The sequence below is a fragment of the Phyllostomus discolor genome, chromosome 6, assembly GCF_004126475.2.
Source record: "Phyllostomus discolor isolate MPI-MPIP mPhyDis1 chromosome 6, mPhyDis1.pri.v3, whole genome shotgun sequence".
Taxonomy (NCBI): Eukaryota; Metazoa; Chordata; class Mammalia; order Chiroptera; family Phyllostomidae; genus Phyllostomus; species Phyllostomus discolor.
The window spans coordinates 69,727,790-69,733,789 of NC_040908.2; positions in this window are offsets into that span (position 1 = coordinate 69,727,790).

Genomic DNA, 6,000 nt, shown 5'->3' on the forward strand with positions numbered 1-6,000 from the left:
TTCTGGGAAAGGGTGGGAGATGGTGTGGAGTCCTGGAACCTGGTACAAGGGGAAGAAGAGAGCGGTCACAGTTGGCCCCAGGGCCTGGTGTCTCCACAGGTGTTGCAGCGAGGAACCCAGTAGCCTCAGTCCCTGCTGACCTGTCAGGAGATGGAAAGTGGAGCCAGTGCCTCAGGCTGAGAAGGGCTTGGCATGAGAAGTGGCAGGATGTGAAGGGCAGTAGAAGGGATAGCGGCCCCTGAGTCCAACCATGTTCTCAAGAGTTTGCTAATGAAAGAACTTTCAGAGAGATGTCTGGTTCCATCTTGTTCAAGGCTGTAGGGCTCTGTGAAAATGGGGCCCAAAGGGGTAGGGCAGGCAGGCAACCCTGTTTGGAAGCTTTCTCCCTTTCTTCCTCTGTAGCAAAATCGCAGCTAGCTCTGGGAAGGACCACTTCATGGCAATGTCTGGCTACACCCTGTGACCCAGTTCCCCCTTGGTTTGACCTTACTCTTGGGGTTCTCTCACTTAGCTTTCTAGTGCAACTGCTATTGGTGGAGGGTTTCCTTCTGGAATAAACTTGAGGTGGAGGGTGGGTTTTGTTTTAATAAGGGGTAGGATGTTCTATATTTATCTTTCCCCTGTTTGCCTCCCTGTGCTTTAATAAGAGTGGTGAGGGAAATTCGCATGTGTGCGTCCTTGAACTCACACACACAATTTCTAGTCTGTCGACAGGCTTTATGTCTTTCTTGTTTTTTACTTTGTAAATTCATTATGGCCAGGGGATCATGCTTTCTTATGCAATGTTTATTCATCAAACATATTGAACATGTGTTTGTAGAGGAGGTGGGTAATAAGGTACACAGTTCTTGCCCTCCGGGGCCTTCCAGTCCCACTGTCAGGAGAAGGGAAACCTGACAAGGCAGAAACCTGACATGTGGCACTCGATGCCCCTTGAAACTAATGGTCCAGGAAGGCTTCCTGAAGGAAGAGAGACATAATTTTGGCTTTGAGGAGTGGGTAGGCTTTCATGAGAGAATAGTGTCATCAGTGGTGTGAGAGCAGAAAAGAAAGGGACAGTCTTTGGGGAACACTGAGTTGCTGTTTGAGCAAAGGTGACATGCCCTGGAGGGGATTGGGCGGATCCTGCCTGGGAGGGCCTGGAATCCCACAGTACTGGCAGAGCAATCACAGCTGTAAGCTGCAGAACTCTTAACGGAAATATCTTAACTCAGCGGAATGTGTTGCTTCCCATAGCTGACGAGGCATCTTGGCTGGATCCAGGGACTCAAACAACAATGTGAAGCTGTGATTTCTCACTATGTCACCAGCAGCCCCAGGCTCACACTGAGCTCTTGTTTACAGACTGGATGAGTCTCTTTTGCCCAACTTAGATCAGGCTCTTCTTCCTGAACTGTGGCCAGGGACTTGGAGCTTCACCCTGTGGCCCAGGATGAGGAAGGTTACGTATGCCATCTTGGATTCAGAGATGGAGCCACTAATGGCAGTTGGCATATGTGAGCCCAAGGTACACCAGTTAGAGATCCTTGCTGGCATGAGGCTATGAAACAGAAATGAGCAGCCCACAGTCTCTCCTTCAGCCTGTCTTGCTGTGATAACAAGGCTGTGGGCATGGGCCAGCCCTGCCTTCTTGAGAAGTTCTGTGTCTTATCTTTGACCAGGGCTGGGCCTTGGGTTCAGGTTTGCCCACTGGTAAGCAGGCAACCCGGTCCTTGATTACACCTGCCCTGGCCTCCAGAATTGTCTTTTCTTTCTTTCCTTTGCTTGCTCCTTTCTTCCTGCTCCATTCCAGTCAAAGAGAAAGGAGAATTTATTAGTCATGTCATAGAGTAGAGTGTCATCATTTTGGTGCCAGTTCTCTGAGCCCCAATTCTCACAGGGTGATGTGAAGGCCAGACGCCATCTGTGTACACGCCGGGTGGCATCACAGCAAAGGAGCAATGAGCTTGGGAATGGGCAGTAACAATGTCTGCCCTTTGCTGAAATGGAGAAACCATCCCTATCTTTTGAGGCCATAAGACAGCCTGCCCTCTGCTGCAGAGGCAGACACTGTCTTTTAAGGATGCTTCCTACACACAAAGGAACAGGGGCAGGCAGTGCCCCCCTTCAAGACAAGCAGAACTGTGAGGCACCCCTGGAGAACTGTCTCCCATCATGGAAGTGTATACCTTTCATTTTCAGGAAATTGTATTACGGATGAGCATTCCTCTCCAATATCAAGTTTCCTCTGTAAGTCAACTAAAGACTCAGAACCTGGTTTCATAAAGGATGTGTGTTAGTCATTTCTTGCTGTGGAGTGCTACTATCGCTAACCTAGTGACGATACACATTCATGACTATTGGACAGTGTCTACAGGCGGGAACAGGCTCTGGCGTAAGCAGTTCCTCTGATTCAGGTCTCACAAGGGTTTTTGGCTGAGGTTGTGGTCTCCTCTGAGGGCCTGTAAGGGAAGGAGAGAAGACCCTCGGTTGTGGGCAGAATTCAGTTCCCTGCAGCTGTAGGACTGAGAAGTTGGATTTCTTGCTGGCTGTGGGCTGCAGGCTGCCCTCAGCTCCAAGAGGCCACAGGTATCTCCTTGCCCTACGGGCTCCCCAGCATGACCACTTACTACTTCACAGCCCACAAAGGAGAGGGCCAGTGACTCCCGAGAAGAGGGCTCTGCAGTCTGTGTGAGAAATCCTGTCATCATGTCTGTCCCATCACAGTGGACACATGCTGTCCTGCCGTCTTCAGATGTGTTCATGGAAGGGGCTTGGTGGGATTAGGCTAATGTGGGCCGTGCTAAGTTATCTTACCAGCAGCCACCATTTGGGGTTCAGTGACCGTGTGTGTGTGAGGAGCATGTGGGCCCAAGGTGCCTGTGCGCTTTGAAGCTTGGGAGAAGGGGCCGCTTGATTAATGTTTGGATGTTCTGACTGGGTTTGTCTCTGTTCTGCAGCTTAATCGTCCCCTGATTCACTGCCCTGAAAGTCAGCAAGTGGGGCAGGGTCCCAGAACAAGTGAGCCACTTTACTGGGCTTTTTTCCCCAAAGACCTCAGCTGGGATTCCTGGGTCACACTCCATCGAACCGCCAAGGAGAAGGTGCATTCTCCTGAGACCTGGGGCTGCATCTTTGATTCTTGGGGACAGAGGTCCTGTAGCTGGTTGATGCCAGGTCTGGGCTTTCTCCAGATCACACTTCTAACACCCCAAAGAATCAGGCCTGTCAGGGCTGTCATGGACTTCCACCTTCTCCCGGGTCCTCAGGTGCATACCCAGCCGCAGTGTAGTCTACCCCAGGTCCCTGGAGCTGACGAGGAAGTTTCCCATGCCCTGGAGGGCTGCCTGAGCTCCAGCCCCCCAGGGACGTCCAGGACATGTCCTTCCAGATGGGTGTCAGGGTGACTGCAACATCTTGGCAGCTCCGGGAAATTAGCTGTAATTAAAAATATTGTGGGAATACAGCAGGAATACATCCATAACATGGTTCCTGGTAGGGTAGAAATATAGACTCTTCACATATTTGTTGGAATAGAAGAGAAAAACCTTTATGCTCCTTTGCATTTTGCTAGTTTAGGCTGTTTAACATGCCCAGGTATGCTGTGCACCAGTCAGCTCCATGTCTTTGCAGACCTTCTCCAAGGCTTACACATCATCACACTTGATAGGGTGGTTTATATAGAAAATGGGGAATGGGGTGGGATTAAGTTATTGGATACATTTATCTGCGACTTGTCATCTAACAGAGCATAGCAAACCATCAGAGGCCGGCCAGGTGAGGAGTGGTGGCCTTACTCATCTCCATACTATCCCATGAAGGGGGTCATTTTCCTCAGTGATTCAGCCTTTCACTGCTGTTGGACCTTGACAGGATTCAGTTCTGCCGCCATCTTGGCGGTGCTGCAGGGGATGCCCCGCCACGTTCCTGGTGGACTGCGCACTAGTTTGTTTGGTCTGCCGTAACAAGGGACCACAGATTGTGTGGATGGTCCCCAATGCCTCCTGGACCAGTGCTGGGCTCTGTCTTTTAGAGCTCCCCCAGGACATCATCCAGGAGGTGGTCATCGGGTTCAACTACCCCACCTTCCTGGGCAAGGGGAAGGGGCTCCAGGCCACCAGCATCATCTGGTACTGCACTGAGGTGAGAGCTGGCCCAAGGGGTCTCCACACCCATGACCTTGAAATGCCAAGAGCCCAGACTCAAATCTGGAGACCCCCCTGGGGGCCTTGAGAGCTTTCCCACAGTCCCATGCACATGCAATCTGAACCTCCACTCCTCCCACCAACTCCACGTGTGGTAGAGACTCTCCTCACATATTTGAAGGAATATTAGAGAAAAAAAGTGTGTTGTTTCCCTCACAGCAGAGCACGAGCACATCTGCATTTTACTGTTTTCTTGTCTTAACTACTGGGCCCAGGGATGCTGGGGCCAGTCAGCTCCACTGTCCTTGCAGACCGTCTCCAAGTCTGCACATCCTCACACATGTCGTCATGGTTTACACACGCACGAGGGGAGGGTGGGAGGAAGCTCTTCTATATGGTTCCCTGCTGCTTGTCATCCACACAACACAAGGCCTTGCCATGTCAGGAGCTGTGGCCTCACTTGTGTTCCTAATATTTCCATGAAGGAGGACATTGTATTCCATAAGATTGGCTGAGCCTTTCTTTCTTTCAGTGCTGTTGGACCTCGATGTAATTCAATCCAGGTGCCATTTCAGCAGTGCTGCGAGAAACACTGAAGTGTGTTTGAGGGGACTGTGTCAGTTTGCTCAAGCTGCTGTGACCTGGGGCCACGTCAGGTGGCACCTCCCCCTTGCTGGGGGAGGTGGGGCAGTTGAACCCGTTGACCATCTCCTGGATGATGTCCTGCGGGAGCTCTGACAGCGGAGTTGGCTGGCTGCTCCCTGGGATCCCTGGGCCTGGTGGTTAACACAACAAAACAGCAAAATGCAGATGTGCCCATTCTCTGCTGTGAAGCACACATTCATTTTCACACAGTTCTGGAGGCTAAACATTAGAGATGAGTGGGCTGGCTGGGCTGCTTTCTCCAGAGGGGTCTCTACTTGGTTGTAGATGGCTGTCTTTTATCTATGTGCCACATGTATCCTCCCTCCTCTTCAAAGGACACCAGTCATATTGGATTAGGACCCACCCCAGTGAACTTAACTATAATACTTCCTTAAAGACCATGAGTCCACAACAGTAATGTTCTTCAGTTCTAGGGGTTACAAAGTCATTAAATTTGAATGACACAATTCAGGCCATCGTATATACTGTCCCCAGGTGGAGATATGTGCCCAGGGATGGGACTGTTGGTGGAAGGATGTGCACATGTAAAATTTAACAGATGCAGACAGAGTCCAAACGGAAAAGGCTGTAGCAGGGACAGTGCCAACAGCAGTTTCTGATGATAGCTGCTGCCTTGCGCCCATCCTGGCCCTGGGGATTTCTCATTCTTGTAGGTTTTGACCCATCTGATGCCAAGCTGTCCAAGGCAATCCCAGTGTTCCTTGACTTGTAATCCCCTCCCTGGTGTTTTGAGTCACCTCTCAGGTTTAATCTGCCACATGGATTGCTCCTTCCCGAGGCTGCCGCCCAGATGCCTGCCTGTGATTGGCTCTGTCCAGTCTGGAGTCTCCAGGCATTTCCCCCATTGTGGAATCTGGGATCTTTACAGTGAGGGTCTCAAATATCCTTACAAGTCAATGGAGGAGAAATTAAGTGTCTGTTTTGATGTCCCTGCCTTTCATGGGCCGTGTCTACCCTGTGCACTATGTCTAAACTGGGGAGGGGCAAGCTTCCCCAGACACTCTCCATCCACGCCAGACATCTGAGGGAGCTGGAGGGAACGTCACGCAGGACCATTCCCAGTTCTGACCTGCAGGACCCTGAGAAGCCACGTGACATCCCCAAGCCTCTGTGTTCTCATCTCTGTGATGGAGATGTCTGTTGAGGACTTTCAGGGACATTGTTCTTAACACAGAGTATTAATACAGGGAGATCTGATGTTCCTGAGCTA